General features: G+C 45.1%; 1 pseudogene; it reads left to right on the forward strand.

Moving 5' to 3' along the window:
• Positions 1-93: 93 nt before the first annotated feature.
• Positions 94-27,066, forward strand: part of LOC127485582 (RNA-binding protein with serine-rich domain 1-like) — a 208,631-nt pseudogene continuing 181,658 nt past the window's right edge.

Consider the following 27,066-nt stretch of genomic DNA (forward strand, 5'->3'; position numbering starts at 1 on the left):
GTATATTTTAAGAGAAGGTATGGAATGTAATTCAAGCATCATTTCCAAGTAGTTCTACATTGAATTATTGTTTTTATTTATCATACTTAGATTAAAGGTGCACTGAATTAACAGAATTCTCAGTCAGGTAATCATCTCATTCATACATTTCTTGACTTTTATATTCTCATGGATATTTCATTTCTCCATGTAGCATTTGAAGTAATGAAAAACACATGAAAAATCTTACGGAAATTTCATTTTAAAGATGTTTATGTTGAGTGGCCCATGAGAGCGGGAGGAGGTGGCGGTGGCGGGAAGATGCTGCTCTTTGGCATAAATTGCAATCAATTAGGGATCGTTTCTCAGAATTGAGTTAGAAGTGGGAGTTCAGAAAAGTGAGGCCACCATTGCTGCTTTGAGCACCTCAGAAGGGCAGAATGGATTTATCAGGAGTGAAAAAGAAGAGCTTGCTAGGAGTCAAAGGAAATAATAAAAAGACTGCTCTGATGAGAAGTCTAAGGACTGCTCTAAAGATAAAAGGGCCACCAAGGAGTCCAGTGAGAAGGACCCCAGCCAGGACCAGGCGCGAAAGCGGCGCAGCGCTTCCAGCGGTAGCAACAGCACCAGGTCTCCTTCCAGCTGCAGCTCCAGCTTGGGCTCCAGCACCAGCAAGGGCTCCAGCTCCTCCTCCTCGGCTTCAAGCCGCTCCTCAGCTCCAGCTCCAGCAGTTCCTCTGACTCCTGGAGCGCCACCTGGTGCAGGCACAACAGAAGGCACTAGGGCTCCAAATCCAAACCACCTTAAAGAGATGGAAAGCAAAGGAAAAGACGGAACCCATCCCCTAAACCCACCAAAGTGCACATTGGGAGGCTCACCAGGAACATGACCAAGGACCACATCATGGAGATATTTTTCCACCTATGGGAAGATTAAAATGATTGACATACCTGTCATATATGTGATAACAAAGCAGTGGATGTAGAGAGTGTTCAAGTGACACAAAAGCAGTTGTGGATGGCCCATGTTCTTGAGCCCCTGTGCACACGAGAGACCTGGAAGAAGCTCCTGGCTCCTGGCTTCGGATCAGTGCAGCTCCAATCCGTTATAGCCAATTGGGGAATGGATCAGTGGATGGAAGACCTCGCTCTCCCTCTCTGCCTCCCCTCTCCTTGTATCTCTGATTTTTGAATAAATAAATAAGTCTTTTAAAAAAGATGTCACAATGATGTCGCTCCAATAGAACACTGTATTGTTTTCCTTTCAGATCATTTCAGTCATTCCATCAGCAAAACTAATAGCTACTCTGAAAATTCTAGAATCTGAGGAGAAAAGGAGAAATCTAAGTGGGATTACATATGGGAGTCATTACTTGTTAATATATTATCAAAATAACATTTTTAAATGAAAAAATATCCTTTGTCATTAGACTTTGTGATGCTTCAGATTAATCCCTGCTAAGGATACTTTGGGAAATAGATGTTGACAGTGTAAGTGAAGAGAACTTAGTTCCCACTGTTGTAAGTGTGCCTGGCAGAACCACAATGTCTGCCACCTAGCAAGAGGGCAGGATAAAAGGCCATCATCACGGTATAGCAGGTTAAACCACCATCCATAATGCCAACATCATGAGTGCCAGTTTGACTTCTAGCTGCCCCAGCAGCATTTCCTTAAAGGGCCAGGTGTCTGTGCCCCGGCTGAGGCTGAGCAGAGCCGGCTGCGGGGCTGTGGTCATGGGGGGCCGCCATCCAGAGCGTCCTGAACCAGGGAGAGAGAGGCCAGCTGCTGGGCCCTGGCCACATCAGCTCCAGCCCCACGCCCGCCTGAGTGCCAAGGAAGCCAATCCCTGCACAACACCACTGGCGCTGCCCTCCCCCTGAGAAGCCCTCAGCCGGAGGCGGGGTGGGGAGGAACCCCCTGCCCCTGCTCGCTGCCCACCTGCCCCCGCCCCGCCCCTGCCCAGTCCTGTCCAGCCGTGGTCACCCCCGACCTCCCTTCGGGCTCCCGGTCTGGGTGGGGCCCTGGTTGGGAGGGAGCTCGGGTCCCGGGACAGCCCCCTCCCCCCACTAAGTGCCCCCCACGGCCTCTCCACTTCCCCCAGAAGTTTCTCTCCGGCCTCTGCTGTCCGCGTTTGCACGGCTTATGGGGTCTGTGGCTGGGAATTGTTGGCCATGATCTGACATTTTAAAGAGTTTTTTTTTTTATTTTTTTAATTTATTTTTATTTTTTTGACAGGCAGAGTGGACAGTGAGAGAGAGAGAGAGAAAGGTCTTCCTTTGCCATTGGTTCACCCTCCAATGGCTGCCGCGGCCAGCGCGCTGCGGCCGGCACACCACGCTGACATGATCTGACTTTTTAAAGAGTGATTGATTTGAAAGTGGGAATTGAGAGAAAGAAACAGAGAGACAGAGAGAGAGGTCTTCCACCCTCTGGGTCACTCCCCAGATGGCCGCGCAGATCAGAAGCAAGGAGCTCCATCCGGTCTCCCACGCAGGCATAGGGGCCCAAGGACCCATGCCATCCTACACTACTCTCCCAGGCCACAGCAGAGCTGGATCGGAAATGGAGCGGCCAGGACTCGAACCCGCAACCACGTGGGATGCGGCCCAGCAGGCGTCCCAAGCCATTGCCTCTTTAATCAAACCTCCGCTCGCCCTGCGCTCTGCTCTGGGCCCGCGTTCGGTCTGGGCGCTGTTCAAACCCAGGGCCCTGAGTGAGGCCCGGAGGCTCCGCCCCAGGTTCGTGGATTCCGCTCCTTGAGGGCTTCAGGCGGCTGAGTGGGGGGCCGCCCGCCTCCCCCGCCAGGAGACGCTCGCGGTCTCCCAGGCCACTGTGCAGCGCAGCGCGGGCGAGGCCCTGGGCAGGGGTCCTCGCCCTGCCCGGCTCTGCCGCTGGGCCGCGGCCTCCACGGGAGAAAAACGTGCCGAGGGGGAGGTGGGCCTCGGCCTCCGCCTTTCTCCCCTTCCTCTCCCACCCACCGCGTTCGCTTCTCGCCCAGGCCCTGCCTCCCCTGGCCCACAAAGCCCTGGGGTCATCATGCAGCGACCATGAGGCTCAGAGGCAAATGACGGCGGGGGGCCGGGCCTCCTCAATGGGTCCCGCACGCGCCGTGTCCTGCTGTCACAGGCACCAGCGCCACGCCCACAGCTTTACTTCGGTTGCCGGGTACGGGGCCAGGTGCGGGGCTAGGTGCTGGCCTGGCGCCTCCTTCCTCTCCAGCCTACGCTGCCTGCTGGGCCCCCGGGCGGGCTCTGGAGTCCCGGGCCTGAGAGGGAGGAGGTGCCCGTCCTGGGGGAGACGCGTCGCGGGGTGGGCATTGGAGCAGGGGGCGCCCTCCGGCCCCAGCCCCACCCCAAGCCCCGTGGTCGCCCCAGAGCCTCCGGGGTCCCCCGAGGTCCTGCCCTGCAGGCCGGGCGCACCCTTGGCGCCCCATGCATGCACAGCCATCCCAGCGCCCGCAGCCCTGGACCCTGGACCCTCCTTCCTGCACGGAGGGCGCCCCCTCCCCCGGCCGCAGCCCCAGCCCTGGGGCTCCAGGAAGGGGCCCTGGGAGGTGGTGGGAGGGGTCCCGCTGCTCCGTGGGCCCTGTGCGCCAGGCCGGGCACAGGAGCTGAGGAGTGGGCAGTGGGGCTGGGAGCAGCTGCTCCTCCCAGGGGCGGGCGCGGGGGGCTGCTCCCAATCAGAGCTGCGGCCGCCCCTGCAGCACAGTGCCATGGGTGGCCACTCGCCTGAGCTCCCATCGCAGCTGCCCTTTCCATCTCTCTTCCTCTCCCCCTCCAGCTCCAATGGTCCCAGGCCATGGGAGTCCCGTGCGCCGAGCCCGTGGTGGGGCGGGGATAGGGTCAGGGGCGCCCCGCACCAGCATGGAGGTGCCGGGCGCCCAGGTGCCCAGCAGGGCCGGCGAGGACACGGGCTCCAAAGCTTCCGGAGTGGCAGCTGGGCTAGGACAAGACAGCCAAGATGTGGTGGATGGTGAGGGGGCGCCGGGCCCACGTGGGCCAGCGTCGTGGCCCCGGGGCTGTGTGGCCGGCTCGGCCGGGCCCCTGTGGCACGGGGGGGTGGGGGGGCTGTGGGCAGGTGGCCCCGGGGGCTCCAGGCAGGGCCGGGGGTGGCCGCGTAGGGCAGGGCTGGGGCAGCTCCGCTAAGCTTGGGTGCCCTTCTGGAAGCTTCTAGGGGGCCAGGACGCAGCCCTTGGGGCTGACTTGGGGCCAGAAGAAGCCTGGGCCTCTACCTGGGGATTCAGAGCCTGCGGCCCAGGGCCAGGTCTCCTCCCACTCTGGGAAGCGGCCTGGGTCTCATGGCCTTGGCACCAGGGCCCTGTCCCCTGCAGCTGCCGGGCGGGGGTGGTGGTCCCCAGTCCCTGGTGCCGAGTTCATGGTCAGCTTCAGCTCTCAGTCTCCCCTTGGCCAGCATTTATCATACACCTACTGTATCCCGGCCCCGTCTCAGGTGCTCAAGAGAAGGGCAGGTGGTGGTGGCCTGGGGCAGGTGCCCGCGTGGGACTGCGTAGCCTCAGAGTTGAGACCCGACAGTTGATGAAATGGGCAAAGAGAAAAGGGGGCTGAGGACAGGGCCTGGGTAAAGGCCCTGGGCCAGCACGGAGCCAGGAGGCCGGTGCGGCTGGAGCAGGGGGGTGGGGGGGTGCCCACAGCAGAGGCCCAGGCCTCCCATTCAGGGGGTTATGCCTCCCCCAGGGAGCCCAGGATGCACATTGTCAGCGGGGGGCATTTCCTGCAGAGGTGTGGCCTGGGGGCATCTGTGTGCCTGCCCCTCCCCAGCCCTCGACAGGAGCCTGGAGCTGCATCACCCCGCCACCAGACCCCCAGCATAGTGTGGTCGCGTGGCCACCCTGGCACCTGGGAAGGGCCCACATGCCCACCAGGGCCGCGCTAGCCTCGCTGTGCAGGGCTGAGGTCCCTGTCTCCAGAAGCTTCGGAGCCCAGTGGGGCTGAGGCGTCTACAGGAGCAGTGTCTACACTGGGCTGGCTGGGTCCAGGCGGGAAAATTGGAACTGCAGGCGGAGTGGCCGTGAGAACCGCTTCCGTGGCTTTGTCTCTTCAATGGGGGGGGGTCTCATGAAGGAGGCAAGAGCGAGGATGTGCGGGGCCAGGACAGGCGCTGGCTGCCGCCAGCCTCAGTCTCCCCTGCCCGCTGCCAGGCCGCTGCCCAGGCAGGAACTGTGGGCTGGGCACACAGGGCAGCCATGTTCGGACCCTGGGAAGCTCTGCTGTGAACTGGCAGTCAGGTGGGGGGGCTCGTGGGCACCGGGCTGGCGCTGAGGAGGGGGTGCTGGCTGAGGGTCTGGGGTCTGGGGGACGAGGTTATGGCTGTGCAAAGGACCTGGGGCAGGATGGAGCTGTGGGTGGGTGGGCGGGGCCCTAGGGAGCCACGCGGGGTTTAGGCGGGCAGTTGCCCCCCATGCCCATCTGAGTGCCACCCACCACCTCCCCTGCTGTGTCTTGGCGCTGGGGTGGGGGTAGGGGCACTCCATCTCCTGGCTCTTGGGCACTGCACACTGTGCCCACATCTGAGGCTCCAAGGAGCCAACCAGTCTGCTGCAAACTACAGAATGTGTCCCGGGGCCAGGCCGGACAGGGGCCACGGGGCCATGGGCACCTCCTCACCCCCGCCCCTTACACTGCACAGATGGGGGCTGGGCCCCTGGGGCGGGTGAGTGAGTGAGTGAATGAATGAATGAATGAGTGGCCCGCCCAAGTGAGGCCCCTCCATCTCCCAGGTCAGTGGCCCAGTATCTGGCCCTCCCCCAGTGCTCAGAGAGGGGCAGGGGCTCCTGGGGGCTCTGAGCTCAGCCGGGCAGGCTTGGCCACCTGCGCGGGGTGGACGTGGCTTGGGGCCAGGTGAGGCTGTGGCAGGGCTGTGACCAGGTGGGAGGAAGTGAGGGAGCCATGCGAGGCCGCAGATGCTGCAAAAATGAACATGAAAACACAAATTTTTACAAGAATATGGAATAGCAGTATATCTTATTCATTACTGGAGAGAATGCATAGTGGGACAGAAATTTTACCAGACATCTTGATGTGTTATTAGAAATCCAACCACAGTATAACCATATCATACAGCACACTGGTTCCAATATATTTAAAACAAGAGTAGATAAAAACTGATGTGAAATATATATAGCAATATATATTGGATATATTGGAGATATATATATATATATATATATGTGGCTATATCTATATATGGATAGACCACGGGAGGAAAACAGGAGATGCAGAAACAGGAGGTGCATAGGGTATGGGTTATGGGCATGGGGACATAGAGAAACACCTGGCTGCAGTCAGAGGCATTCTAGAAACCTAAGTATGACAGTGGGTTCAAGCAAGAGCAGAGAGGTATATAAAGGTTGCCATGAGCTGGAAGCACAGACAGTGAAGTTACTGCAGGGTAGCAGAAAGATCACTCTGGGGAAGGGAAGCAAACAGTTGAGGGAAGGTCTTGGCTTCATGTAAGAGGGGCTGGAGGACATGATGATTGACATGGTGCAGGGAGACACTCAGGAAAATGTGCTGGAGACACAAGAGATGGAGACTCATGCAGCTGGCACGTGCTGCAGGCACAAGGAATAGGGAATGTTGAAAGCTGACATGAATGTCAGAGATGTTATGACAAAAAACCAAGGGTGAACAGGCATCACAGTTAAATGAGATAGACACTGGAGAAAATACATGGGTTTCAGACATAGGAATGGAGAGACATGAAGCCTGATATGGCTGTGGGCACATGGGGATGGAGATACTGGGGCAGACAGGACCTGCACACACAGGGTTTGCAAACATGTAAGAAAATTAAGGGATTGCAGAAAAACCAGTGCTGAGAGAAAATCTGCATCCTTAAGTGAATACGTTAGGACAGCACAAACCAATCATCCCAGCTTCCTTCTTAAGAATTAAAAAAGAAAATGCATGAAAAATATTTAAATAAAGTCAGGAAAAGGGTAATAGCAAGCATCAATAAAATGCTGGTTTCACAAAAGTACTACAGATATATATAAGCAAGGAAGAACATTTTTTAAAATATTAGCAAAATTTATAAGCCAGTAGCCAAGTTTAAGAAATGAAAACAGTGCTATTCTTTACAGGGCTCATAGAACTCTCCAAGATATTAAGGTTTTGTGAAATTCTTATGAATAAAAGTTTGACTCCAAAGAGGCAACTAACAGAAGGGGAGAAAATATTTCCAAGCTATGTAACTGTTAAAGAAATGCAACAACAACAAAATAAACAATCCACTTAAGAAATGGTTCAAGGCTGGCACCGTGCTCAATAGGCTAATCCTCCACCTGCGGCACCGGCACACCGGGTTCTAGTCCTGGTCAGGGTGCCAGATTCTGTCCCTGTCACTTCTCTTCCAGGACAGCTCTCTGCTGTGGCCCGGGAGTACAGTGGAGGATGGCCCAAGTCCTTGGGCCCTGCACTCACATGGGAGACCAGAAGAAGCACCTGGCTCCTGGCTTCGGATCATCGCAGTGCGCTGGCCGCAGCGGCCATTGAGGGGTGAACCAACAGTAAATGAAGACCTTTCTATCTGTCTCCCTCTCTCTCACTGTCCACTCTGCCTGTCAAATAAATAAATAAATAGAAATGGTTCAAAGGACTCAAACAGATTTTTTATCAAAAGATGAAATTCAAATTGCCAACAGATACATGAAAAAAGGATTATGTTCCCTAGCCATCAGGGAACTGAAAATAAATACCACACTGAGGTTTTTACCTCACCCCAGTTAGAACAGCTTCATAGAGCAACCAAAAAACAATAAATGCTGGTGGAGATTGTGGGGGGCGTACCCTAATACACTGTTGGTGGGAATGTAAACTAGGACAGCTGTTGTGGAAAACAGTATGGAGATTCCTCATACAACAGGAAGCAGGAGGGAGGATGGCAGCATGAGTGGGAGGGTAGGGTGGGAAGTAGCACTATGCTCCTAAATCTGTATTTATGAAATACATGAAATTATTTATCTTATATAACTAGAGAATTATTTAAAAATTGACTCCAGAGTTAAAAATCTGCTATATTTTTTGAAGTCCAATTTTCAAAAACACAAATATAAGATGAAATAGGAAAATTCCTATATAATTTAATAAGTTGAACAAATTTTTGGAAATCCAAACCAACCGATCAAGAAAAATGTTCCACAAGGAAAAATCTGGGTCCAGACTTATGGAACATTATACACTTCTAAGAGAAAAATAAATAAATAAATAAATAGAAAACCACTGAATTTCCCTGACTTGTTCCAAGTGGACATACACAAAAGGTTTTTGAATCTGTTTTGGGAAGCTAGTGTTACACATATGATGCAAACGAGACCAGGGTATACAATGAAAATGAAATCAAAAAGCATGTCTTTCATAAACTGAGGTACATATACGTAAGCAAAATATGATTATATGAGTTCAATCATCTAGGAAAGCATACCAGATCAAGAACAAATGAGCTACACTAAAAATTGAAGATTTTTAGCATTCTCAAATAAATCCTATCAATCATCCAGAAAGGTGAAAAATATGAGAAATTACATGACCACTTAAATACTAAAAAGCATTTAATAAAATTCAATATCTGACCAGAAAATAAATCTACTTGTAGCAGAACAGGAAAACACAGACTTCCTTCATGTGATCAAGATAGTCTAAAATGGAGTACAGCACATTACTTAATACAGGGCCAGTGAAATCTTTATCCTGGGAAGAGACACGGATGTGACTGTCTTCTCTCCCCATCCCTTCAACTCTGTACTGGAGGAGTGGTCATGAAATCAACAAAAAGAAACAAACTTTAAATATCAACTTTTAAGCAATAAAACTCAATATACATGGATGACACCATTATATGGAGAGAGAATGCACTCTAACCCCAAGCCAAATACAACCAGTAAGTGAATTTAGCAAGACTACCAGGTAGACAATCATTATAAGTCACAGCAAGAAACAGAAAACATTAAAGGACAAAAGGCAAACTAGCAAACATGTATCTACAAGAGGAATTTAAATTATGTAATATCTTCAACATTATTCAAATGCATATTAAACACACATACACGCACACAAAGGACATAACAGAGAAATGACTCCACAACATGGAGAAAGCAAAGACCCAGATGTCAATGAAGTGCCAGTAGGTCAGGAAATTCTATCTCACCTGAGTATGGCTTCAGATCACCAGGGCTGTGCAGGAACATGGAGGTGACCCCGTCACTGGGGAATCTGGCAGTAGAGGAGGCAGCTTCAGACCCCAGCCCAGCTCCTCACTCCCCTCACCTGGCAACACTCCCCCACACCCACTGTGCCAGGGAGCCTACTGATTGGCTACTGCTTTATGACATCATCCATGCCCACCCGCTTTGCAAACTGTCCAACCAGGCACCCCTTGGGGGAGAGGCAAACATGTACTCTCGTGAGATTGTCGTGTCACAGTCTCTTCCAGGCTGCACTGGGCAAAGTGTCCCTGTGGTGACTCAGCTTTCTCCCCTCTGCAAAGAGGGAGCTGGAGACTTGAGAAGCAGGAAATGTGGAGAGCTTAGGGCCCGGTGTCTGAGAAGGGGGAGGTGGAATGGGTGGATCCTGCTAGGACTGACTGTCCTGGTCCCTCAACTTGGACTTGCCCATGGGGAGCTCCTGAATTCTGCAGACTCCACCAGGTGAGGGCTGGGCTGGCTCCAGAATATGGGTGACATACCCTGTCCCTGCACAGTGACTTAATCCACCAGGGAGGCAACAGGTGATGGCACAAGTATGCGGGTTCCTACCACTCATGTGGGAGACCAGCATGGAGTTCCTACCCTCAACTTGGCTGAGCCCTGGCTTTGCAGACATTTGGGGAATGACCCAGTAAATGGACGATCTCTCCTTGTTCTCTGTCACTTTGCCTTTCAAATAAATAAATCTTTAAAAAGTCTAGAAAGAATTTTCTCACCAACCATCTCTTGTCCAATAGCAATGGCTGGAAGTATGTTCTGAAGTGAGACATTAACAGACAAATGGCCATCAAGGCCGGGTACATGGCGGGGCTGCTTGTAGCAGGCAGTTCTATAATGTTTTAGGAGGAATGCTCCCTCTGGACTAAACACTCAGAGATATGCTGTGCACCCTTCCCTCCCTGCCCTTGCAGTAACCTTCAGTAATGGCTAAATGCCCCTGCCCCAGGATACTGCTTTCAAAACTGTCTGTGGCCACAGAGAAGAGGTGGCCTGGACAGTGGTCACTGAGGAGAGAGGAAAGGCTGGGAACCTCAGGGACTCCCTTCCCTGGCCTGGAGTCCCTGCTCCTGTGTTACAGGTCTGGTCTGCAGCAGAGCATGCCTGTCACCTCCCTCAGCCTGCGACACCTCTATTAACATTGCCCATGACTACGTTAGACTTGGGGAGCACAATGTACTGTCCACTATCTCAAGTCAAACTCCTAGGTTTGCTACAAAGTCATCTTCTCAGTGCATCCCTCCCAGGCCATGAGGTTGGGAAGAAATCTCCCAGCTGGTCAGAGGCTTCTGACCTGACCTGTGTTTGGTGGGGGGTGGCCTGTCCCCATCTGTGAGTGGGACCTGTTCTCTCAGCTGCAGCTCTACCGGCCCAATCCTTGCTGTCTGGAAGGATTCACCAATGAAGCCTCGGCAGTGTGTGTGTGGTGGGGGAGAGTGGTCAGGTGGCTGATGTCCCCATTAAAATGCAGTAGTGGAAACACTGTCCCCAGGCACTTCTGGGTGAGCTCTGTGCTTGCTCTGCCCTCTTCTCCAAGGACTCATCCAGGATGTACCACTTCTCCATGGGCCCCTCCGACTTTTTCTTTTTTAAAAGATTTTAATCATTTTTTGAGAGATAGAGCCACAGACAGAGAGAGGGAGAGACAGAGAAGGAGATCTTCCATCTGCTGGTTCACTCCCCAGATGGCTGCAATGGCTGGAGCTGTGCCCATCCATAGCCAGGAACCAGGAGCTTCATCCAGGCCTCTCATGTGGGTGCTGGGGCCCAAGCACTTGGGCCATCTTCCACTGTTTTCCCAGGCTATAGCAGAGAGCCACATAGGAAGAGGAGCAGCTGGGACTTGGACTGGCACCCATATGCAATGCTGGTGCCACAGATGGAGAGTTAGCCTGCTATGCCACAGTGCCAGCCCCCTGACTTTTTCTTTAAGGGGGGGTGAGGGTATGGGTAGCATAAGGCTTCAGGCTCTGCCTGTGTGCTAAGGGAAGGTAACCATAGAGGGCCAAAGGAGCTGTATCCTGGAATCCCCAGGTTCTGTGCCTGTTCCTATCTCTCTGCATCTTCTCAGGTAGTTTTCTTTCTGGTTGTGAAACATGTGTCTGTCATCTAAAGATTGTGAGTCCTGCATTAGCTGCACACACACTTTTATCTAGGGCTGACTGGTTCTGGTGTTTTGCATTCTTCTCCTGCAGTCTCCTTGCTGCCTCAGGGAGTGCTGGCCTGTGGTCATTACAACTTTTGACTACTGGGGTCTCACCCACAGTATTAGATAAGTACATCTCTAAAGCCATTTAAAATAATTTCTGTGTTTGGAATTGAAGAGGTTGCCATTACTGATTTGACTACATGCCTGTTTAAATGACTAACTCTGGGGCCAGCGCTGTGCCGCAGTGCGTTAAAGCCCCAGCCTGCAGTGCTGGCATCCCACATGGGTGTCAGTTCCAGTCTCAGCTGCTCCTCTTCTGATCCAGCTCTCTGCTATGTCCTGAGAAGGCAGTAGAAGATGGCCCAACTTCTTGGTCCCCTGCACCCACATGGGAGACCCAGAAGAAGCTCCTGGCTCCTGACTTCAGATGAGCTCAGCTCTGGCTGTTGCAGTCATTTGGGGAGTGAACCAGCAGAATGGAAGACCTCTCTCTCTCTCCCTCTCTCTGTAACTGTCTTTCAACTAAGTAAAATAAATCCTTAAAAAAATTAACTCCACCTTGACTTAATTATTGATTTCCCAGGTGGAAGTTAATAGAGTTTTTAGAAAGCTTTTAATAAATGTAAATTTCATAGATATAACTTCTATAATTTAACAATTCTTAACCCCAATCCCACCTTCCCACTCCCAAACTGTCCCACCTCCTACTCCCTCTCCCATCACATTCTTCATTAAGATTCATTTTTAATTATCTTTATATACAAAAGGTCAACTCTATACTAAGACTTCAACTGTTTGTACCTACGTAAACACACAAAGTATAAAGTACTGTTTGAAGACAAGTTTTACCATTAATTGCAGTAGGTTAAGCATGTGATATTGGCATTCCACATCAGAGTACGGTTGGAGTCCCAGCTGCTCCACTTCTAATCCAGCTTCCTGTTAGTGTACCTGAGAAGGCAGAGGAAGAAGTTTCAACTGCTAGAGCCACTACCACTCATGTGGGAGACTCAGATGGAATTCTGATCCCCAGCTTCATCCTGAGCAGACCTGGCTATTCTGGCCATTTGGGAGTGAAACATTAAATGGAATATCTGTATCTTCTCCCTCCCAACCCTCAGTATAATCACCATTCAAATAGACTTTAAAATTGTTTTTGATATTCATGTACCATTTTTGCATAATATGCATTTTCCATGAAGTTTTTGAAGACTGTTACATGTATGGATTTCAAAATTGGTTGCACAAAGAAAAGGTCCTTTAATTCAATTCTGCACAAGTTTTTGAAAACCTCTCATTTTTTTCTATTTTCTATAAATAATATATATATTTGCATTTCTTGCAAAACATTGATTGTATTTCCTTCCTCATTTTGTCCCCAATGATATCATTCTAGTTTGATTTTCATTTTTTATCTGCACAACTGTATTCTGTCTTGCAATTTCTTCTCATTTCAGTCTATCCTATGTGAAGTGATTAGATCAAACTTCTTGGAGAACAGTTTTTATGTTGTTACTCTCCTGTACAAAAGTGGTTAAGAAAACAAAAAGAAATATTCATATTTCATTAAGAATAAAATACAAAATCTTTAGTCAGATGATTATGGATATCATAAATCCAATGGCCTGTTAACTTTTTTTTTAAAAAAAGGCTTATTTATTTGAAAGGCAGAGTGACAGGGAGGGAGATAAAGGGAAGGAAGAAGGGAGGAAAGGAAGGGGAAGGGGAGAAGGAAGAAAAGGGAGAGAGAGAGAGAGTGCGTATGCAACCAGGGGTTGGGGGTGTTAATCTGATGATTCACTCACCAAATGCCCAGAACAGGTGGGATTGGGTCAGGCTGAAGCAAGGAGCCAGGAATTCCATTCAGATCTTCCACATGGGTGTTAGAGACCTAAGTACTTGGGCCATCATCTGGTGCCACCCATGCACATTAATAGGAAGCTGGGTCAGAAGCAGAAGCAGAGTTCAGTCCCAGGCATTCTGATATGTGTTGTAGGCATCCCTAGTGGGAGTTTAACCCACTGCACCATAATGCCATTACTGGAAGTTTATTTGACATTTCTTTGATATTTTATGTTTCTATGGCATTTTGAATTGCTTTACCTACTGGTACTGTGATACAGCAGGTTACTCTCTCACCAGTGATGCTGGCATCCCATATGAGCACCCTCTTGAGTCTTGGGTGCTACATTTCCCATCCGGCTTCTGGCTAATGCATCTGGAAAGAAGCAGATGATCCAAGTCATTGAGTCCCCGCCATCCACATGGGAAACCTGGATGGAGTTCCAGCTCCTGGGTTTGGCCTGACCCAGCCCCAGCCAATGTGACCATTTGGGGAGTAAGCCAGCAGATGGGAGATGGATCTCTCTCCCTCACCCTGCATTTCAAATAAGTAAGTAAATCTTTAAGAAATAAATTTATTTTTCAATATTTTTCTCCTTAGCTTCTAGAATAGCATTCTCCCTTGGTGCTACTGCTATCTGTTGACTTGTCTTTCTCAGTCTCTTAATGGAGCACAACCCATCTCCCAAATGTTGATATCCTGTCACAGATGTTTGGCCTCTTCTGTTCTCTAAGTTAGACTCTTGAGCACCTAAATAACTCTCATGCATAACCTTGCCTATACATGCCTGAGGACTCCAAAATATCAGATTTCAGGTCTGACTTAACTTTCATTTTCAAATGACTGATGAAAAAACACATCTGGAAGACAGCATTTAGCCTTGTGGTTAAGATGTTGGTGTCCCACACTGGAGTTAATGGGTGTGATTCCCAGTTCTGGCCTCTGGGAAGTAGCAGTGTGATGGCTCAAATGATTGGGTTCCCCACTCCTCAACGACCTCTGGACATTGCGGGTATTTGAGCAGTGAACCAGAGGGTGAATACCCCTTCTCTTCCTGTCTTTTTGCCTCTCAAATTAAAACACAAAACAAAACAAAAAACCCATGTCTATGTCTTCCAATAAAATGACTGACTTAATGGCTAAAAGCAGTTTCATTGTTAAATTCAGCAAAAATAATTCTTGGTTGTAAATGATATTTGAATAATGAATAATTGTAAATCAAATTTACATAATGGATTGGGAAGAGAAAGATGTGGACAATGCTTTTTACATTTCACTTTGATACTTCTTTGTCATGTAACCTTAAAAAATCCATTGTGCCTAAGTTTGATGTCCTTAAAATTATGGGCTCACATAGTTGAGGCAGTAGTATAAAGGGAAGTGGTCAGAATCTTAGAAATCATCTTATTTCTGCCCCAAAACAGTTAAGAGACATCGGCAAGTCATTTTATCTCTCTAGTTCTTTCTCCCTTGTAACATAAGAAGGCCATCTTTCTATTTAAAGAATTTATTCTACACATTCCTATCTTAAGGTAAGATTCACATGACTGTGACACATTTTGTGACTGTCAGGTCTTCAATTCTACTGCATTGTTAGCAGTGTAATATCAAGCTGGCACTGAAGATGAAGTGCTAAACAACATAGGACTGCCAGGGCTTATTAGGAGCTACAAAGAATCATTTGAGTTCATGAAAATGTTTAAATTTAAAAATAGAATCACTCTATTATTGTTCAGAATCAGTATAGTTACCAATTTTTTTGTTTTAATAATTGAGTATCAGTAGCTTCATTTCTGATAGTATCTCCCTGGTATTGTATATTGTAATATTGTACAAAAGTATATATTATATATTGTAGTTATACAATATTTATAGACTAACTAAAATTATAGGTAGCAATATTTATTGCTTTTTTTCTTTTATTGGATTTTATCATAGCATATGTCAATAAACCTTTCTATTTCAGATTAATGACTAATGAGATTATCCACTGTTCAGCCTCCTGGCTTTGACCTGGCCCACTCTGCAATGCTGTAGATATTTGAGAAGTAAACCAGAGGATGAAAGATCTCTTCCTTCTCACTCTCTCTGGCTGTAACTCTGCCTTCAAATAAATAACTAAATTTGTAAAACAAAAATATTATCCACTGCAAATTGAACATAATCAGAAGGAGAAATTCAAATTGGAAAGTATAACAATTTGGTAAAAGATAAAGGCATTTGTTATATAGTAAAGAGATTATTATGCAACCCAGAATTCTCCTAAATTGTATGGAGGAAAAGGAGCACTGGTCACTGACTCTCACCCTTAGAGGTTTACTTGGCATCTCTATGTTCTGGGTTTTTAAGGCACCAATATAATTGTAAATCCAAGTTTATATCTTTAGTTATTTAGAAGGTGGTTAATCACCTTGCCACCCACCTCCAGTCTCACACACACACACACACACACACACACACACAAACACACAGAGTCTGGTTAGGAATGCAATCAATCCATTGAGAAGTTTAATCTCTCTGGGCAACTTAATTTGATACTATAGCTATCAATTTTATGTAGCTTTGCTAATGTTACAGTAAAGCAGGACTGTTTTAAAATTTTATCATTTACAAAAGAAAACAGCCATGGTTTATACACATTACATTTATAATTTATCTAAATATTTTTGTATTTTCAAATCTTTGTATTTAAAAGTTGTTTTATTTTCATTGAGTTCACAAATATTTTTATTTAAGCACTGATATCTATCTGTCTTTAAACATTCTCTTTCCCTGTTTGTCTGGGTTGTGCAGACAGTATCCCCTCTGAGACCTCAATCTCTTAGTTCCTCAGTGATTCCTGAATCTTTGATGGTGCATTCCAGACAGGCTACTCATTCATTATTCTAATCAGCAGCCTCACTGACAGAATCAGCTATCTGATTCACTATGGACCTTCTTTGCCACAGGCTGGAGGAAGACAAGTGCAGTTTTATCTTATATGACTGTCTATAGGCTATCCTGCAAGCCCTGCACTGAGAGGAGTTATGGAATGTTTTTGTTCCAAGTTGACATACCTGGTGCTATGAACTATTTCCCAATTCTTAGTTATTTCATTTCAATCTCTGGGTAATACTCATTTCATTATTTTAATTTCATTGAGTAACTAGTGAACTCATAGGAGGTAACTTTTTAAAAAATAATTAAAAATTGTATTCAGGAAGAGTTTGCTGCTGATGAGGGTTACATGGGTTAAAGATTGATGTGACTGATTAAGATTTCTTTTTTCATGGCTTTATTGAAAATTATTTCAGGAAGCCAATCTTGCTTCTGACATTCCATCTTTTTTTTTTGAACTTTTATTTAATGAATATAAATTTCCAAAGTACAGAACATGGATTACAATGGCTTCCCCCCCATAACGTCCCTGCAACCCGCAACCCTCCCCTTATCCAATCCCTCTCCCCTTCCATTCACATCAAGATTCATTTTCGATTCTCTTTATATACAGAAGATCAGTTTAGCATACATTAAGTAAAGATTTCAACAGTTTGCTCCCACACAGAAACATAAAGTGAAAAATACTGTTTGAGTACTAGTTATAGCATTAAATCTCAATGTACAGCACACTAAGGACAGAGATCCTACATGAGGAGCAAGTGCACAGTTACTCCTGTTGTTTACTTAACAAATTGACACTCTTGTTTATGGCCTCAGTAATCACCCTAGGCTCTTGTCATGAGCTGCCAAGCTATGGAAGCCCCATGAGTTCACTGACTCTGATCATATGTAGACAAGGCCATGGTCAAAGTGGAAGTTCTCTCCTCCCTTCAGAGAAAGGTACCTCCTTCTTTGATGACCCATTCTTTCCACTGGGATCTCACTCATGGAGATCTTTCATTTAGGTTTTTTTTTTTTTTCCCCCAGAGTGTCTTGGCTTTCCATACCTGAAATACTCATGGGCATTTCAGCCGGATCCACATGCCTTAAGGGCTGATTATGAGGCCAGAGTGCTGTTTAGGACATTTGCCATTCTATGGGTCTACTGTGTATCTCACTTCCCATGTTGGATCATTCTCTCCCTTTTTGATTCTATCAGCTAGTATTTGCAGACACTATTCTTGTTTATGTGATCCCTTTGGTTCTTAGTCCTATCATTATGATCAATTGTGAACAGAAATTGATCACTGGGACTAGTGAGATGGCATTGGTACATGCCACCTCGATGGGATTGAATTCGAATCCCCTGATATGTTTCTAACTCTACCGTTTGAGGTAAGTCAGCTTGAGCATGTCCCGAATTGCACATCTTTTCCCTCTCTTATTCCCACTCTTACATTTAACAGTGATCACTTTTCAGTTAAGTTTCAGCAGTTAAGAAGAATTGTGTATTGATTACAGTATTCAACCAAAAGTATTAAGTAGAACAAACAAAAAAAATACTAAGAGGGATAACATATTAAGCTGCTCATCAACAGTCAGGGTGAGGGCTGATCAAGTCACCATTTCTCATAATGTTCCTTTCACTTTAACAGGTTTCCTTTTTGGTGCTCAGTTGTCACCTATCAAGGAGAACAAGTGGTATTTGTCCCTTTGGGATTGGCTTATTTCACTCAGCATAATGTTTTCCAAATTCCTAACAGGGATCACTTTTCAGTTATAATTTAAACACCTAAGAATAATTGTGTGTTAATTACAGAGTTCAACCAATGGTACTAGAACAAAAAAAAAATACTAAAGTGGATAAAGTATTACATTGTACATCAACCATTAGGACAAGAGCTGATCAAGTCACTGTTTCTCATAGTGTCCATTTCATTTCACTTCAATAAGTTTCCCCTTTGGTGCTCAGTCATTGCACGATCACTAAATCAATCTTGTTTTAGTGTGCTACTATGCAGACTGTTCCAGGATGTGCTTCCTTGACTCAGGGTTGAGCTGAGAAGTGGAGCAGGGGAGTAACATTGTTATTATTTGACTTGGAAGCCTTATGTCATTCATTAGAACAGTAGGGAGGTAGCAGCATGCATGTCATCTTTGCCAGCTAATGTGTGAAATGGGAAAAGTGTGCATACGTTTTGTTGCCTAAGCTTAGGTTAGTATTCATGGATAAATTAGAAAAAATTAGTAACGAAGCCAGGAAGTGATTAACAGTGTTTTAGTAATCCAAGAATATTTTCCTAATCAAAATAGAAATACACGGATAATCTTTGGTAAGTCCTAATATATACCATTTCTCCATGGGATAGACTCTACATTTGTTCATTTACAGAACTCTATTGGTCATCAAACTTGTGCTCTTTATTGTGTTTAACATTGGGCATGAAAAGAAAATTAAGGTCAAGTTTATATTTGTTGAGGAATTCACAGCCTGTGAAAGTATAGATGTAAACTGGAATGTAACATGGCAGTGGGTGGATTTTTCCTTCTGCCTCACCACTTTATATCAAGGTGACAAAGACCCACATCCTTGTGGAGTGCAAGGCTTGCCTTCCTGGGCCATTGCAGAGATTTCCAGTGGAGCACATTGATGCAGAGCTATGCTGGACAACTGAAAGCCCATACACAAGCGATGAGCTGAAGAGCTAACTTTCCTTCTCAATCAGAGTGATGGGTGGTATGTTCTGGAGTTGAAGGAAGGTCTGAGGACTGGGGTCCTCTGGGCAACAGCCTTGAATTGTGATGGACGGCTCCCTTCCCTCTTAAAGGCATCACTCTGGGAGGCCAGCACTCCAGCATAGCAGGTTAAGGCATGGCCTGCAGTGCTGGCGTTCCATATGGGCACTGGTTTGAGTCTTGACTGCTCCACTGCCAATCCAGCTCCCTGTTAATGAGCCTGGGAGGCAGCAGAGGATGGCCCCATTCCCTGAGTTCCTGCACTCATGTGGGAGACCTGGAAAAATCTCCTGGCCTCAGCCTAGCCTAGCCCTGGTCATTGCGGCCTTTTGGAGAGTGACCAATTAGATGGAAGATCTCTCTCTCTTTTCTCTCTCTCTCCTATCTCTCTCTGTCTCCTTTGTCTCTGTACTTATGCCTTCTAAATGAATAAATGAATCTTTACAAAAAGCCACCACCCTGTCTCTGGTTATAGTTTCCCTTCTCCAAGTTGCCTTGCTGAGGTTGGAAGTTAGAAGAGCTAATGTGTGCTCTAAAGAAAGGGCTGAACCAATCATTTACTCTTGGATATAATTATGTGTTGCTTCCTTTGGATCTTCTTTAATTTTTTTTTTCTCTTAGATAGTAGTCCTGAGCCATAGGCTACTATGACTATCTGATGATTCAGATATGCTGAAACGCATAAATGAAAATGCAGGATTGAAAAAGAAACCAATTTGTTGAAATATGGTAATCAAAATATTAAAAAAAAAAAAAGGGTAGAGAAGATGTTCACTTCCTGGGAGATGGAATACACACACTTTTCCCTATTTCTTCCCTTTGAATACAACTAAAACGTTTGTACGTTATGGAGGAAACAAACATAAAAAGTCTGAAATGTAGGAGCCGGCATTGTGTTATAGTGGGTTAAGCTGCCTCCTGCAATGCCGGCATCCCATCTGGAAACTAGTTGGTGTTCCAGCTGCTTCTTATCCAGTTCCCTACCAATGTGCCTGGGAGAGCAGCAGAGGATGGTTAAAATTCTTGGGTCCCCACCACATACAAGGGAGACGTTGAAGATGTTTCCATCTCCTGGCTTCAGTCTGGCCCATCCCCGAGTGTTGTGGCCATTTGGAGAGTGACCCAATGGATGCTTCTCTCTCTCTTCCTCTTTCTGTAACCATTTTTCAAATTAAAAAATAAATCTTTAAAAAAAAGATGAAATGTAGAAAGATGTAGGACAAACAACCAGAGACTAGATCCAAGGAATGAGATGAGATGGTGGAAAGTTCTCTAGCTTGTCCTTTTGCCTAATATATGTCACACTTGGGCCCCAACAACTGGTAACCCAGAAATGCCAGGAGAAAGACAAAAAATGTCCCAACAAAAGCTCTGTTTCCTAAGCCAAATGATCAGGAAAGGAGCAGCCTCACAAGACAGATCTGCTTAGGGTTGTCTCTCTCTGTTGGGTGTCAACATAAGCCAGCAGAGAACCTGGACTTATCTCCAATCTGAGAACAAAGCAGGACTGCTTCTATAGAAAAAGCACATCCCAAACCAGCTGCAGCATGTTTGGCAAAATAGGATGTAGGTTCTCATCATAATTACTCACTCAGACTCAGAAAAGCACTTGTCATACCAAGAACCAGGAAAATCTCAACTTGCATGAACCCAATAAGTAGATACCAACAATGAGAAAGCAGAGATGTTAGAATTATTTGACAGGGTTTAAGGCAACAATTATACATTTGACTGCCTATATTTGCAAAAGAAATGATTGTCTTTATAAAGCAAAACAAATTCAAGAATCAGCAAAAATAAAATCCTGAAACCAATAAATCCAATGAGGTCTTAGAGTTCAAGATAAACAAGCAAATTCAGTAGTATTTGTATAAAATAGCAATGAATTACAGGCAACAAAATGAAAACTCTAATGCAACTGTAACCACTCAAATGAAGGAAAGGGGTCAACATTATGGCATAGTGGGTTAAGTTGCTGTGGGTGGTACTGATATCTCATATGGTCAATGGTTTGGCTCCCAGCTGCTCTACTTCCAATCTAGCTCCCTAATATGTCTTGGAAAGCAGAAGACGGCCCAAGTCCCTGGGTCCTTGCACCCATGTGGGAGACCCAGATGAAGCTATTGTCTCCTAGTGTCCTTCAACCCAGCCCAGCCCTGGTGGATGTGACCATTTGGAATAAGGAAGAGGGAAATAGGGAAGAAAGGGAGGATGAGATGTATCACTATGTTCTTAAGATTGTATATATGAAATACATCAAATCTGTTCCTGTTACATATATAAATTCTAAAAAGAAAGAAACCAATGACTCCAAATTTTAAAATATCACATATTATATTTTGGTTAGATTGTTTCTATAGGCAAAAATTGTTCTGGAACTAAGAGAAAGTTGTGACCTAGCTAAAATAACTTTTACATTTATCCTATTCAAAGAGGATTTGTTATTAAAAGGCAGAGCCTGTAGTTTATTCAGTCAATACAAATTCATGGAGCATATAGAATGTGCCTTCCCAGGCAATCAAGTCTCCCATTTGCCTCATCACTTAGTTTGTTTTTCTTGCAAGCATTTGTCATAATCTAGAACTACCTTGTTGCTTTATTAGGTAAGTTGTTCTTGACATTTGAACCCACAAGATTGTACATTCCACATGGGTGGGAATTTCTTTTATTCCTCTGGGTGTCAGTAGGGCCTTGTTTGAGTAGGCAGTCGATGAGTATATTTTGAATGCGAGCTTGGGCCAGAGATTAATGAACTATTGTGCCTTAAGAAGATGAGCTGGATCTTGAAGAATGGATCAGATAAGGGAAGATTAAAGGAAAGGGGAACAATCCAGACAGAAGGTCATCAAGAGTAAAATCCTAATGGCTTTTATAGCAGTATTTGCTGCCCTCCCAATTAGAATAAACAGCAAAAACATTGAAGCTATGATTTTATATTAGATACTTTTGGGGAAAAAATAAAGTTGTCAGGGTAGGGACAGACTCTAAGGAACATTCAAAGCCAGACAGGATTTTGGAGCTGGAAGTGTTTTTAGGGATCCAGTCAACTCCCTTAGAGTGAAGTAACTGAGGAACTAAGGGGTGATAGTCACCTGGTTAACCAGAAAGTTAATTCTGTACGATCAGAATCTTATTCATTAACTTAAATCCAGTGCTCTAAGGTAATTCAGAAATATTTTAATAGAGAATAATATATGGTAAAATGGTGTTTATGGAAAGAAATCTGGGGCTGGTGCTGTGGTGTAGTGGGGAAAGCTACCACCTGCAGTGCTGGAATCCCATGTGGGCACCAGTTTGAGTTCTAGTTGCTCCACTTCCAATACAGCTTTTTTCTATGGCCTGGGAAAGCAGTAGGAGATGGCTCAACGGCTTGGGCCCCTGCACCTGTGTGTGAGACCTGGAAGAAGCTTCTGGCTCCTGGCTTTAGATAGGCTCAGCTCCAGCCATTGCAGCCAACTGGGGAGAGAACCAGCAGATGGAAGACCTCTCTCTCTCTCTCCCTCTTTCTGCCTTTCTTTCTCTGTGAACCCTGACCTTCAAATAAATAAATAAATCTTAAAAAAAGAAATCTGACTCCATATTTAAGGCAAATTGGAAGAGAATCTAATTTGAGGGAACACACAAATACTAGGAAGTAAAACTGGCATGACACAAATGAAGCCTTGATGAGGTGGTGAATATATGAAGGGGAAAGAACAAATTCACATTGGAGCGTAAACAAGCAGAGCAAAATCAATGCTACTGTTTCAATGGCTCTTCTGGAGAAAATAGCTCTTGGCCTGAGGATATTTTTGTTCAGTCCCACCTAGAATATTTACATGATTTGTTTTCAGTTACATGTTTTTTAAAAGATTCATTTTGTTATATGAAAGGCAGAGTTACTGAGAGGCAGATTCAGAGAGACAGAGAACAATAGAGGACTTCTACCCACTGGTTCACTCCCAAAAATGGCCACAGTGGCCAGAACTGGGCTGATCCAAATCCAGGAGCCAGGAGCTTCTTCCAGGTCTCCTTCCTTTGGAGCAGGGGCCCAAGGACTTGGGCCATCTTCTGCTTTCTCAGGCCATAGCAGAGAGCTGAATCAGAAGCAGAGCAGCTGGGTCTCAAACTGGTGCCCATATGGGATGCCAGCACTGCAGGTGGTGGCTTTTCTTGCTATGCCACAGCACCTACCCCTTTAGTTACATTTTGAGAATACATTTTTGATTGGATTATATATTTGAAATGCAGAAAAAGAGAGAGAGGAGAAAGAGAGACAGAAAGGGAGAGGGAGAGAGAAGTGTTCTATCTGCTGGTTCACTTCTTCAAATCCACACTGGCTGGGATTGGGCCAAGTCAAAGCCAGGAGCCAGAAGCTTCTTCAAGGTTTCCTATGTGGGTGCAGGGGCCCAAGCACTTGGGCCATCCTCTACTGTTTTCCCAGGGATATTGGCGAAAGCTAGATTGGAAGTGGGGTAGCTAGGACATGAACTTGTGCTCATATGGGATGCCGGTGCTGCAGGTGGTGGCTTAACCAGCTACTGCACAGTACTGTCCCCAAGGGCATGCAGTTTCAGTTAAGAGTTTTTGGGGGTTGGCACTGTGGCATAGCATGTAAAGCTGCCACCTGCAGTTCCAGCATCCCATATGGGCTCTGACTCCAGTCCCAGCTGTTCACTTCCAATACATCTCTCTACTACAGTTACCTGGAAGAAACTCCAGGCTCTTGGTTTCAGATTGAGCCCAGCTCCAGCCATTGAGTGCACCAGCAGATGGAGGATCTCTCTCTCTGCCCCACCTCTGTATAACTCTTTCTTTCAAATAAATCTTAAGGAGTCCATGCATCATTCAGCCAATCAATAAATTGATGATATCATCAGTGAGCAATGGGTCCTGACTATCTTGCAAGACATAATAATAATTTAATATTATATTATATAATTATATGATATTATAAAAATACTTCCATGAATTATTTTTGTAAACTTTTATTGAGATGGGTTATCTCCAAATATTGTATGGTCTGGTCATGATGGATTATGAGCCAAAAATCAGACCTTTGCTTAATGCCATTTCCTCAGATTACAGTGCATTTCTTACTCCAGGCGATTCCTCTTTTTATCTGTAAGGCCAATAAAAGACTCTTTTGAGTTGTTGCAGTCACCTTGAATGACTGCAAACTTCACCTTAACTAAGATGTTAAAAATCAGGTTAAATTTGTGTGGTTGGGCCAGCACTGCTGCACAGTGGATTAATTCTCTGTCTGTGGTGCCAGCATCCCATATGTGCACAGGTTCTAGTCCTGGATGCTCCTCTTCCAATCCAGCTCACTGCTATGGCATGAGAGAGCAGTGGAATATGGCCCAAGTGCTTGGGCCCTGCGAGACCCAGAAGATGCTCCTGGCTTCTGGCTTCTGGCTTCAGATTGGCTCAGCTCTGGCTGTTGTGGCCATTTGGAGAGTGAACCAGCAGATGGAGGACCTTTCTCTCTGGCTCTCCCTCTCACTGTCTGTAACTCTACCTCTTAAATAAATGGATAAAATCTTTTAAAAAATGGAAAAAACATTGTAGTCACCATGTAGTAAATTATTTTCTTATGCTGTCAAAAAGCATCTAAGCCAGAATTAAGGAATCTGTCCATGTCAAAGCTTACCAATTCAATGGCAGGGATGCTCTATAACGTCAGGCTAACTCCTTTAGCTGCAATTTTGGGCTTACATTGGAAAACAAAGTTAGAAATACTGTGACACCTGGCACAAGGTAGGCACCTCCCTGTCCCACACCACCCAAATATACATTGTACACTTTCATCTATGATACCTGTTATGTCCCAGAAATTCACTACTGTTTCTCTTCTCTCCAACACAATGATAGAAATTTGAACCATAAATGGTAAAATATTGTGGTTGGATAATAGCACCCGTACAAGAGACATGCTCCAGTGAAAATTTTGGGGGTTGTTTCAAGTGATGTCATGACAGATAACATAAACTGTTCTATTTGTTTTTTCAGAGTGCCTGTATGAAATTACTCTATGTTAAAACATTTCTGTTTCAAACAGTGACAAAACATTACCAAAATGAAGAAATTGACAGGAACATTATATAGTGTATATTTGCAGGGTTATGTGGTTTCTCATATTAAATCTATTTCAGCTTATTCCATACTAGAGAACACGGGGAAATACTACCTGAGAAAATGTGCTTTTAGCAGCCCTGAAAGTCCAAACTCTAGTTTCTGTTATCATCTGACTTCTCCTTCCATGAAAGCCCAGAAGTCATAATGTGACGAGCACGAGTTTTTTTTTTTAACAAAAGGAAGATGTCTTGCAGATATTCTCAGACATTTGAGTCCATGCGCTCTTAATATCTTGTCCTTATTTCCTTGTGCATTAGTAGATATTGCTTGCTTCACCAAAGTCTATCTGCAAGATCATTAAACACTCATACATTCAACAGTGATTTGCACTGCTTCCATTGTAGCAGGTACCATGCTCAGTGGTGTGATGCAGCAGTGGGCAGGAAAAAGTACAAGTCCTGGCAGCCACAGTCTAGTGGGGACAGACATCACATTATCAAATGATCATGGAAGTTAATGGGAACATGTGACTCCAGAGAACACAGTGCTATGAGAACATCTGAAAGGGAATCTGTCTCAATAGATCAAGGATGCTGTCCCTGAGGAGTGGCCACTGCAATGATTTGTGAGTGGTGAGAAAGAACTAAAACTGCACTGCATGCAGAGGAGCCAGATATCAAGGGCCCTCAAGGTCAGTGGGCAGACAATGTCATGGCTGAGAAATAACTCTTAAGACCAATCCCATTTACAATGCTTACAAAAAATACCTTGGAATAAATTTAACCAAGGCAGTGAAAGCATTAATATGAAAATTACAAAACATTAAAGAAAGAAGTAGAATAAATAAAATGGAAGAGTCTTCCATTTTCATGGATTAGAAGAATCAACATCATCAAAACACCCATGCTACCAAAAGCAATTCACAGATTTAATGCCATGCCAATCAAATTACCAGTAACATTCTTCTCAGCTCTAGAAAAAATGATTCCATAAAAATAAAAAATGATTCCATAAAATAAAAAATGATCCCATAAAAATGATTCCATAACAACACAGGAGACCTTGAATAGCTAAAGAGATATTATACAACAAAAACTAAGCTGGAGGCATCACAATACTTGATTTCAAGCCATGCTACAGGTCAGTTATAATCAAAACAGCCTGATATTGGCATACAAACAGACGTGTAGACCAATGGAACAGAAGATAAACTCCAAAAGTCAATCCACACACCTACAACCAACTTATCTTTGACAAAAGAGCTACAATGAAAACCTAGAACAAAGACAGTCTCTTAAAAAATGTGCTGGATAAACTGGATCTCCACATGTAGAAGTATGAAACTAGACCCCTACCTTATACCTTACCCAAAAATCCACTCAAAATGGGTCAAAGACCTGAAGCTATGACCCAATACTGTCAAATTCTTAGAGAATATTGGGGAAACTCTGGTTGACATTGACATAGATAAAGATTCTTGGAAAGAACCCCAGAAACCCAGGCAATCAAATCAATATTGACAAATGAGATTATATTAATCTGAGAAGCTTCTGCACTGCAAAAGAAACACTCAGCAAAGTTAAGGGGGCAACTGACAGAATGGGAAGAAATATTTGCAAACTATGCAACTAATAAAGAGTTAATATCCAGAATCTATAAAGTGCTCAAGAAATTCAATAACAACAAAAAAATCCAGTTAAGAAATGAACAAAGGACTTTTCAGGCATTTGTCAAGAGAGGAAATTCAAATGGCCAACAGATATTTGAAAACATGCTCAGGATCACTAACCATCAGGGAAATGCAAATCAAAACCACAGTGATATTTTACCTCAACAGGCTCTCATACAGAAATTAAACAACAAATGTTGGGAAGGATGTGGTGAGAAAGGTGCCCTAATCCACAGCTGGTGAGAATGTAAGCTGGTATAACCACTATGGAAGACAATATGGAAATACCTCAGAAATCTGAATATATACCAATCATATGATACACCATCACACTTCTAGAATTTACCCAAACAAAAATAAATCAGCCTATGAAAAACTTATCTGTTCTACCATGCTCACTGCAGCACAATTCACAAGAGCTAAGATATGGAATCAATCAAGTTCTCCATCAACTGGTGACTGGATAAAGAAATTATGGTGTATATATATATATATACACACACACTATGGATTATTAATAACCTGTAAAAAATATGTCTTTTTGCAACAAAATG

This window comes from Oryctolagus cuniculus, chromosome 13 (assembly GCF_964237555.1).
Source record: "Oryctolagus cuniculus chromosome 13, mOryCun1.1, whole genome shotgun sequence".
NCBI lineage: Eukaryota > Metazoa > Chordata > Mammalia > Lagomorpha > Leporidae > Oryctolagus > Oryctolagus cuniculus.